Source organism: Triticum urartu, chromosome 7A (assembly GCF_056163025.1).
Source record: "Triticum urartu cultivar PI428250 chromosome 7A, HENAU_Tu73, whole genome shotgun sequence".
In the NCBI taxonomy this organism is placed as follows: Eukaryota; Viridiplantae; Streptophyta; class Magnoliopsida; order Poales; family Poaceae; genus Triticum; species Triticum urartu.
This window is the reverse complement of record NC_141879.1, coordinates 640,183,391-640,194,829: the sequence shown is the minus strand read 5'-3', so window position 1 is coordinate 640,194,829 and position 11,439 is coordinate 640,183,391. Positions and strand designations below refer to the sequence as shown.

Below are 11,439 nucleotides of genomic sequence, written 5' to 3'. Positions count from 1 at the left end.
GTCGTGGCAAACAAACAGTCCCAAATGGGGACATGTACCATAACAACAACAGGTTCACAAGGTTATGTATGCTTACCGGGCTAGGGTAATGCATGCCCATAACCTTCCCTCTTTGGAGGTACCGACAAAAGGCATGACAACGAACGACTACCGGCCTCCCCATAAAGGCAAATGTGGTTGCACTCGTCATCCCGATTCAGTGGCACCATGACCCGACAAACTTTTATGTTCAAGTTCAATTATCACCAGGTTTAACTTGAAATAAAAATGCTCGAGTCAAAAATATGCCATGCTTATGCAACCATATATCATGCATCACAAATCACAACAGATCAACTTCATTCAAAATTCTACTTGCACAAACTTAACTTTCAACATTTCTGGTCCTTCCTTACTTGTTATTTAAACTCATCACTTTGGTTGGCATTAATCCACTAAAACTTTCTTTTCTGATAAACGCAGGCACTTTCTTTTCTTGAAAACTATAATGGAAGTACATTTGTCAGGAAAACTTAACTTCAGTGCACTAACTGCCCGGAACTATGAAATTGTTGCACGTCAGTACTTCTCTGGTGAAATCAAAGATTATCTACAGAGATTATCAAATTTCTCAAAGTTGTTTGATCGCAATCTTGTTTCTATTATTGTTGAGTAATTTGAAACCTATCTAAAGGTACGCTTATTGACAGATTTTCAACATTAGTTTATTTGATATGGAGCCTTTAAAACATAATAATGATATACCTTTGAGTGGAGCCTTTAGCCATCAGTGTAGACTTCAGTAGATCCTTTGATTGCTATACCACTATGTTGGCACAAAAAGTGGTACTGAGAGAACACTTTATCGCAAATGGTAGCGCAGTGATTTTCCATAAGCGTTGTATAGAATCAAGAAGCAGTTGCTTTTTCCTTTTTGGAGATTTGGGAATTATATTTAAAAAATTGTTGTTCATGAAATCAATACTTATTTGATGTTTCTTTAGTTTCTACAAATGTTGCCGCTTTTGTGAAGAGGTGCATATAATTGACTTTACTAATACTCCCTCCATCCCAAAATTCTTGTCTTAGATTTGTCTAAATACGGATGTATAAAGTCACGTTTTAGTATTAGATACATCCATATCTAGACTAATCTTAGACAAGAATTTTGGGACGCAGGGAATAACATTGAATGACCTAAAACTCAGAAGTAACATTTTATTTTATGTAATTTGTTAGGTTGAAGTATTTTATTAGTGGCAGCACATGTTTTGTTAGATCTTCATCCCTTTTTGTTAAATCGAATACACTTTTAGTGCACAGCTTCTATGTTAGTATGAACCAAGGTCAGTCCTGAAGTTTCTGGAGACTTCTGATAGCAATAGATTGGACGGGGTGTTTGCAGCCCTGTCTAGATTATGGAGTTACAGATGCTGCTGCATTTCTGCAAGAGAGGTGTGGTTATGTTCAGAGTGCGCCGGCACTTGTTCTAGCTGGACTAGATGAGAAAATTAGCCAGTTTATCACTTCAGTGGAAAATGCGTTTTCTCATATATCCTCGAAGAGTATCTCTGAAATTGAGCAAACAGCCATTGTTCAAAAAATGAGTGAGGTTCTTTTTCTCGTACCTATTGAAATACTAACCTAGATTTGTATCTCTATTGCGTAGTTGGTAACATATTTGATATTCTCATCAAGGCTCATCCAGTGCTTGATACATTACGTTCCTCTATTGGATTGTACCAAAGGAACTCACAACGCTCAGACCCAGGGAAGTCTCAATCACTTTGTTTTCAACTGCTTGACTCGTAAGTTGTACTAATATATACATGATTACATATGCACTTTCATACTTTTAGTTTGTTGAGATCTACTTATCAGAGATCAACAAACAGGCTATAGCTGCCAAGTAATGTTGTTATGTTGTTGATGCAGTTTCTCAGAAGCATTGAAAAAACTGTATGGAAGCAAGGATGTAAATGGAAAAGGTTGTCCGTCCAAGGGGGGTGAAACAACAAATGGACATCCAACAAGCAAAGGATTCTCACAACAAATGGCGATTTCAGCTTATCAAAGGTGTTTGAATACTCTGCGAAGAGTATTCTCACAATTCATTGGAGAGATAATTAAGGCAATGGCTGGGTATATACCCCTACCCACAATTATGTCAAAGCTGTTATCTGACAATGGGAGTCAAGAGTTTGGTGATTTTAAGCTTGTCATACATAGAATGTTGTCTATGCATCTTTATGAAAAAAGAATACTGGTACATATCGATTTCTGTTCCTTTTGTCATTTACTTCATAAGTATAGCACACATGAAATTTGATACTTTAAACAACACCAACATTTGGCAAATAGGCCATTATTAATTACATAAAAAATTACATACTCCACTGAAATAGAGCAGAGTTGTTGATACATACTCTATCTAGTTGACTTGTCCTGAAGCTTAGAATGATTAAGCTGATTGAACTAAACCCAATGCTTTTTAATATATTAGCAAAATTCATATGAACCAACTGCTAAAGTGATTATACACCCGTAGTTAGTAGCTAGATGGCTCCTCTTTCTCATTTGATTCTCAATACAATGGTCTCTTGGATATCCATATGATGTAACTCTTTTTGCGGTGTGTTTGTTGGGATCCGATGAAATCTGAGTTTATGATTAGATCTATCTCTTTTTATCCATGGAAGTTATTTGAGTATTCTTTGATCTCTTATATGCATGATTGCTTATAGCCTCGTATTTCTTCTCTGATATTTAGGTTTTGTTTGGCCAACTTGATCTATTTATCTTGCAATGAGAAGAGGTGCTTTGTGATGAGTTCGATCTTAATGTGCTTGATCCCAGTGACAGAACGGGAACCGACACGTATGTATCGCTGCCATTAAGGATAACAAGATGGGGTCTATTTCTATATAAATAGATCTTGTCTACATCATGCCATCGTTCTTATTGCATTACTCTGTTTCTCCATGAACTTAATACACTAGATGCATGCTCGATAGCGGTCGATGCGTGGAGTAATAGTAGTAGATGCAGGCAGGAGTTGGTCTACTAATCTTGGACGTGATGCCTATATAATGATCATTGCCTGGATATCGTCATGATTATTTGAAGTTGTATCAATTTCCCAACAGTAATTCATTCACCCACCTTTGCTATTTTTCTCGAGAAGCCACTAGTGAAACCTACGGCCCCCGGGTCTCTTCTTCATTATATTTGCCTTTGTGATCTATTTTCCTTTGCTTTTATTTTCAGATCTATTAGACCAAAAATACAAAAATACCTTGCTGCAATTTATTCTTATTTATTTATCTCGCGTTCACGCCCGATCTATCTATCAAATTATTACAACTCTCTCACGCCTGTTTGCCAATTTCTGGCGTCGTTACCCGAAAGGGATTGACAACCCCTTTAATATATCGGGTTGCGAGTATTTGTTATTTGTTAGCAGGTGCCATTCACGTACTGTTGGGTGGTTCTCCTATTGGTTTGATAACCTTGGTCTCATCACTGAGGGAAATACCTACCGTTGCTATGCTGCATCATCCCTTCCTCTTTGAGAAAATACCGACGTAGTTCTAGCAGACATCATGGTTCAACGTTGGAAGGTGCCCTGGGGTCGAGCCACTGAATAACGGTCGCTACCTATTAAGGTGGTTATGGACCAACACGACAGCCAAGATCTCCTCCTCATCATTGGACGAGGAATCGTCGAAGTTGCAAAGGAAATTGTGGAAAAAGAACTCGTCGGCGGAGTCCATTTTGTACCTTGGCAAACTGTCGAACAACTTGCGGGCGTTGACGAAGAAGCTGGTCGGCGAAGAGACGCGCGCCTCCCTTTGGACTTGGTGGTTGGCCTGGCGGCGTCCGACGAGCGTGCTGGGGCAGGGAGGCGACCTCCTGCTCGAGGCGGCGTCAGGGGGTGGGTGGGAAGATTCGGTGCCCCGGTGGTGGCGGCGGCGACATGGGAGGTGGCGGCGTTGGGGGGAGGTGTGTCGACACCAGCTGCTGGCAGTGGCACCGGGAAATGGACGGCGACCGGGCGGGGGCGGGCGAGGGTTTGCTGTCGATATGGAGTGGGAGAGGATGGCCAATGTGCCACTGACTAGTGGGCTAGGGGAGTAGTTGGCGCACGGCGCGCGCGTCCGTCTCGTGTCCGCACCAACGCAAATCAGGCTCAACGCACCAACCCATTTCATCCGCGCGCGTCCATTTGGGTTGCGGCGGACAGAAAAGTCGGCCCAACGCGCCAACCCAAATGGACGCACGTCCGCTTTTCGTCCATCTGATGACCCATCCGCGGCCCATTTTTGAGCCAACTCCAACGTGCCGACCCATTTCGTCCATGCGCGTCCGTTTGAGTCGCGGCGGACAGAAAAGTCGGTCCAACACACCGACCCAAACAGACGCACGTCCGCTTTTTGTCTGCCTGCCGACTCATTCACGATCCATTTTTTAGCTTGATTTGCGTCGGGGCGGACACGAGACGGACGTGCGCGCCATGCGCCAACTACTCCCCCTGACCCGCCAATCGATGGCAAAGCATCCACCGTTCCCTCCACTTTACCAAAAACCCTCCCGCCCGCGCGGGCTCCAGGACGCTCGCCATGGACGACGCCCTCGATGCCGCCGCTGGCCTCGCCTCCCTCTCCTCGTCCGGTCTCGCTTTCGCCCCCTCCGGCAAATGCAAGCCCCGCGCCCCTCGCAAGACCGCCGCGCCGCCCAAGAAGAAGAAGCAGCTGATGCCGGAGGAGCGGGCCGTGCAGTTGGTCAAGAGGAAGGGCCAGAGGCACGCGGTGGACGCAAGGGACAAAGCAGCGGCCGCCACCGCGCAGCAGGCGGACACCAATGTCCGCATCGCGATGACAACGAGGGAGGCCCTGATCTACCTAGGGTTAAACCCTGGCCAGTACATGCTCGTCAACGACGCTGTGGCGGCTGCCAGCACCGGCTCGTCCGCGTTTCCTCGGAAGGTGCTGCCGTAGTCGCCCCGCGCGTCAGCGACGCACCCGATTCCTGTCTTCCACGTCTACCCGCAAGCCTCCCGACTCTCCGGGGAATGCTCGTCAGAGGTGAGTGTGGTGGCTCCATCCACGCCTGCACCCGCGCCCATCAACCTCAACGTCACGCTGGTGGCCGGCGCCTCGTCATTCGAAGGGACCAGGAAACACGCACGAGAGATGCCAGCCGACGTGCTCCCCGGTTCCCGCAGCCTGTTCGACACAATGCCGGCGGACCGCCGACGACGACATGGCTAACCGCTGACATGATCCATGGCCGCAGGCCTTTTAAAATTTGTACGCGGACATGAAATGTGTCGCTTGCGTTGGGCGCACGGGCGATCTAGAAAGAAAATAGGACAAATGTCGAGCGGGCGGTCGATCCAAATAGGCAAAAAACAAACAAAATCGTCATCCATTTGGGTGGACGCGTTGGAGTTGCTGTTAGGGTGGACGGTTGGGGCGGCCGTGGGCGTTGTTGTCGCCCGAGACTCTGACAGCGATCGGTGTCTATTTCAAAAACCCAAACAACCCAGCCCACGGGCGCCCGAGCACCACTGCAGATTTCGTCGGACGGCGACGGAGACCCTCGACACAGCCCCCCTCCCCCCCAAAAAAACCCGCCCCTCTCGCCGCCGACCCTTCCCCATTGCCCGCCCGTGCCGCGCGCATGGCCGCCTCCACGACCCTTCCCCGTTTTCTGAAATTGGTGTCATGACAATGTTTTTGAAACGGTCTCCACGACGATGTTTTCTGATTGCCGCCACGACATCATTTTTTGAAACTGCGGCCACGACAATGATTTTTCTGAAATTGCCACCACGGCAACATAAGTAGCAGATGATCCGATTGCTTTTCTTTCTTATGTCTAAGGTGTTTTGTGCTATTTTATAAGGATTTTTTATGAACTTATTTAGTTTATACGGTATCGTACCACAAATTATCGCAAATTCATTTTAGGGGAAATTGTATATCCAGTTTATAGAGGACACGGTTTTAGCAGATCCGTTAGAGATGCTCTTAGGCCATGACTTCCCCTGTGACGCCCGGATAATTAAGCTACAGTAATTCTCTACTAATGAAGCCACGTCATCATGATTACTGTTGTTAAACTCGCGTTGGTTCGAATTCGCTCCAAATTCCAAATTTAAATTAAAGTCCAAAAATCATATTTGTCAGACATGAAAACTAAAATGTTCATCATTTGACAAAAATTCCATAACAAATGATTGTTAAGGAAAACAACATCACCTCCAAGCCAAGATGCACTATAGCAATTAAAATAGTGCCATTTCAGCTTTTCAAAATGCTATTTTATTTGTGCAAAATCCAAATAGTTCGGTTGCCCCTCAAACTTTTTGTGGCAATGCCAAACACTACAAAGAATTTAAGTAGCCTAGTCCCACAATTTTTCAAAGTATTTTGGTAGCCCAAACCTTTCCCTAGTTGTCTCTGTCTAAAAAAACAGAAAACCAGAAAAGAGTAAGGGCCTACTTGGCCTCTGACCTATGGCCCAGCCCACCTACTCCACATCTCCTTTCTCCTGTACACAGAGGGCGTGTCGCCCATCCACCGGCACCATGACCGGCGATGCACACACGTCGGGCATCCACCCGAGCTCCGGAGGAGATAAGGCCGATCCCTAGCCCCTGCAGCGAAACCCTATACCGCCCACATCCGTTCCCCCTCGATCCCCTGTCTTCCTCATCCCCTTCTGCTCAATCTCAGACGCGTAAGCTCCGTGTGACCGAGTTCCTCCCCATCGTTGCCGCGGCCACCGCACGCCCCTCTCCACGCAGGCGAGTCCAGGAGGACCGCCGCCGTCCACTATGTCGTCTGCGGCCACGAGCTCAAGCCGGGAGCCCCCACATCGACCGGATCGAGGTCATCTTCAATCTCCGCCCCGCTGCTTGCCGTCTTCGATTTGGCCTCACCGGAACCTCCCCGAGCCGCTTTGCTCACCTACAGGCTCGATGTGAGCTCCTCTCTCCGTTCCCCTTTTCTTTCCCCTCAAATTCGTCGTCGTTTGACCGCCCCACATGTTGGCCGCCATGACAGGGAGCTCGGCTTCGCGCGCCCGCGCGCCCCTGTTCGCTGCTCCATTGACGCGCCCCTAGCCGCGCTCGCGAGCCTCTAGCCGCGTCGGGCCTTGGCCTTGCCGCTCCTGCTGGAAGCCGCAGCAGCTGCCGCCGCTACTCCCGCGACTAGTCGCCGCTGCTGCTTCTGCTCTACTGCTTGCCGCTGCTAGTGCCACTTCCTGCTGCCTGTTATCGTGTTGCTAGTGCCGCCGCATGTTATTGGCGTTGCAGGTTCAGCCACCGGCGCCCCTAGGTGCGCCCGTGCGTGGGCACGGCCTGGTGGCCGCCTGACTCTCTGCCATGGCCGCCGCACTCGCTTACGTGCGTGCCCAGCCAGAGCCGGCTGATAATTAGTTAGGTCTATTAATCTAATTACCTAGATTTTTTAACTAATAGACACTGACTGGTGGACCCCATCTAGCTTAACTAAAGTAATAAAACCTGTTAAAATGTGTACCTATGACGCATGGGTCCCACTGGCCCCATTGACCAGTCAAACTATTGACTGGGATAACCCAGTCAATGACATGTGGGTCCCCTGGTCCCTTTGACTAGTCAACAGTCTCAGTTGACTGCTGACTGGCCAGTCAATAGGACCCCACCAGTCAGCCTCTATGCTACTTTGCTATGTACACTTTGTGTGTGCACGTAGCAATTTAATCTTTTTTTGAATTAGTATTAATTCCAGAATATGTCTAAAACCTTTAGAAATTCATAGAAATTAAACCGTGGCTCGAATGAAAAAACTTTATACATGAAAGTTGATCATAACGACGAGACGAATCCGAATATGCGGTCCGTTCATCTGTCACATGTCCCTAGCATAGCGAACATGCAACTTTCCCCCTCCGGTTCATCTGTCCGAAAACGAGAAACACCGGGGATACTTTCCCGAATGTTTCCCCCCTTCGCCGGTATCACCTCCTACCGCATTAGGTCACTCCCGGCGCATCTTATAGCCATGTTATCCTTTGTGGTGCTAAGTTTGCTTTATATTTACTGTTTTTTCCCCCTCTTCTCTCCGGTAGACCCCGAGACCGATGCTGCCCTTGTGATCGACTACGTTGACGACGACCCCCCCCCCTCCTTGCCAGAGCAACCAGGCAAGCAAACCCTCCTTGAGCATTCCGATATCGTCCATTTCTTTTCCTCTCATGCTTGCATTAGAACTGCTACTGCTTTCTGTATGATCCTACTCTGATGCATAGCATGTTGTTGTTACCTGCTTTTATACCTTACCTGCTTATCCTAAACTGCTTAGTATAGGTTGGTTAGTGATCCATCAGTGACCCCCACCTTGTCCCAGTTGCCCCGCTTTATGTTCAATGACTCGATCAACGTGATCGACGTCCAGGCCCCGACACCGCACATCACCCCCCTAGTTGTACGACTCTGCAGAGTTATCATCGAGTGCCGAGGGTGGAACCTCTTACACCACTCCTGATGAGATCTCAGTAGTGTAGCTATACGGCTGAGGTCATCAAGGGTGATTTCCTCCTTAACCACTTCCGTTACGGCTCTGTCGTGCAACCCCTCAAGTGTGAACTTCGAGGGTGGATCCTCTTACGTTCACCTTGATGATAACATCGAGTGGAATTCACCGAGGGTGATTCCTCGGGTTTTCACCTTGGTGTTAGACACACAGTTACTATGGTTACTATGACTTTACACTGAACCATGTTACTAAAGACGGGTCGACCCTGAGGGGTACCCGCGCGAGTTTAATAGCGAGTAATGTGGAGTCGGGTTGACCTGTAAGGTGCCCGCAAGATACTTACGAGGCGTGGCCGGGCATTCTTAGCCCTTGTCGCAAGTACTCGAGACGGGGCTACGGGGTCACATCGATCGTGAGTCTCTGCTCGTTACCGCGCGTTCCTAATGCACTACGATTTGGATATTTGATCCGAGAGGCCTCTGGCCTGATAGCACTAACCATCACGTGGGCATAGTATGGGCGTTTTGCGCAGGTTGTTCTCTAGTTTCTCGCTCGCGCTTTGCCTCCTCTTCTCGCTCTCTTTTGCGAATAAGTTAGCCACCATATTTTTGCTAGTCGCTTGCTGCAGCTCCACATATATTTTACCTTGCCATACCTATAAACTTAAATAGTCTTGATCGCGAGGGTGCGAGATTGCTGAGTCCCTGTGGCTCACAGATTACTATTACACCAGATGCAGGGCCTGATGATTCCGCTCCAGGAGACGCGCTTGAGCTCAAGTGGGAGTTCGACGAAGACTCTCAACGTTACTATGTCTCCTTTCCTGATGATCAGTAGTGGTGCCCAGTTGGGGGTGATTGGGACCGTGTCGCTTGTTGGGTTTATCTTTTATTTTGGCGCCGTAGCCGGGCCATGAGTGTTTGGATGATGTAATGTTATTTATGTACTTGATTGGCGTGGCGAGTGTAAGCCAACTATGTTATCTCCCCTTTTATTATCTATATTACATGGGATGTTGTGAAGATTGCCTAACTTGCGACATATGCCTTCAATGCGATTATGCCTCTAAGTCGTGCCTCGACACGTGGGAGATATAGTCGCATCGAGGGTGTTACAAGTGAGAACCCCATTGCAGACAACTTATCTAGGTTAGAGAATGTTCTTGATGACCCACTACCTATTGATGATAGATTTCCTGATGAACAATTAAATGTCATAAGTACTTCTCGTAGTACCCCTTGGTATGCTGATTATGCTAATTACATAGTTGCTAAATTTATACCACCTAGCTTCACATACCAACAAAAGAAAAGGTTATTCTATGATTTGAGACATTACTTTTGGGATGACCCACATCTTTATAAAGAAGGAGTAGATGGTGTTATTAGACGTTGTGTACCTGAGCATGAACAGGAACAGATCCTACGCAAGTGCCACTCCGAAACTTATGGAGGACACCACGCGGGAGATAGAACTGCACAAAAGGTATTGCAATCCGGTTTTTATTGGCCTACTCTCTTCAAGGATGCCCGTAAGTTTGTCCTATCTTGTGATGAATGTCAAAGAATTGGTAATATTAGTAGACGTCAAGAAATGCCTATGAACTATTCACTTGTTATTGAACCATTTGATGTTTGGGGCTTTGATTATATGGGACCTTTTCCTGCCTCTAATGGATATACACATATTTTAGTTGCTGTTGATTATGTTACTAAGTGGGTAGAAGCTATTCCAACTAGTAGTGCTGATCATAACACTTTTATTACAATGCTTAAATAAGTTATTTTTCTGAGGTTTGGAGTCCCTAGATATTTAATGACTGATGGTGGTTCACATTTTATTCATGGTGCTTTCCGTAAAATGCTTGCTAAATATGACGTCAATCATAGAATTGCATCTCCATATCACCCACAGTCTAGTGGTCAAGTAGAATTGAGTAATAGAGAACTAAAATTAATTTTGCAAAAGACTGTCAATAGGTCTAGAAAGAATTGGTCCAAGAAACTTGATGATGCATTATGGTCCTATAGAACTGCATATAAAAATCCTATGGGTATGTCTCTGAATAAAATGGTATATGGAAAAGCATGTAACTTACCTCTCGAACTAGAACACAAGGCATATTGGGCTATTAAAGAGCTCAACTATGATTTTAAACTTGCCGGTGAATAGAGGTTATTTGATATTAGCTCACTTGATGAATGGAGAACCCAAGCTTATGAAAATGCCAAGTTGTTTAAAGAAAAGGTTAAAAGATGGCATGACAAAAGAATACAAAAGCGTGAGTTTAATGTAGGTGATTATGTATTGCTATAAAACTCTCGTTTAAGATTTTTTGCAAGGAAACTTCTCTCTAAATGGGAAGGCCCCTATGTTATCGAGGAGGTCTATCGTTCCGGTGCCATAAAAATCAACAACTTCGAAGGCACAAATCCGAAGGTGGTAAACGGTCAAAGAATTAAACATTATATCTCAGGTAATCCCATAAATATTGAAACCAATATTATTGAAACCGTAACACCGGAGGAATACATAAGGGACACTTTCCAGAACGTTTCAGACTCCGAAAAGGAATAGGTATGTGGTATGGTAAGTAAACCGACTCGAAAATAATTTTTAAGGCAATATTTCTCCGTTTTGGAATATTTAGAAAAATAGAAAATTAAGTAGCAGTCCGGGAAGGACACGAGGGCCCCACGAGGGTGGAGGGCGCGTCCTACCCCCCTGGGCGTGCCTCCCTACCTCGTGAGCACCTCATGTGCCTTCCGGACTCTGTTTTCTTGCACGATACGTATTTTGGTCAGTAAAAATTCACTATATATATTCTCCCGAAGGTTTTGACTCCCGTATCACGCAAATATTCTCTGTTCTTGTTTCGAGCTATTTTTATGACAGATCTAGGTTATCATGACGTCCCCAAGTGCTTCCAAGGACA

At 46.2% G+C, this 11,439-nt stretch overlaps 1 long non-coding RNA gene and 1 pseudogene across 1 annotated transcript; both read left to right on the top strand.

Annotated features, from left to right (window-relative positions):
* Positions 1 to 487: 487 nt before the first annotated feature.
* Positions 488 to 2,527, top strand: LOC147960954 (uncharacterized; annotated as a pseudogene).
* A 3,757-nt stretch (positions 2,528 to 6,284) lies between these two features.
* LOC147960953 (uncharacterized) lies at positions 6,285 to 9,763 on the top strand. The gene is made up of 2 exons (XR_015611809.1): positions 6,285 to 6,966; positions 9,238 to 9,763. It is a non-coding gene; the product is annotated as an uncharacterized LOC147960953 (long non-coding RNA).
* Positions 9,764 to 11,439: the final 1,676 nt, after the last annotated feature.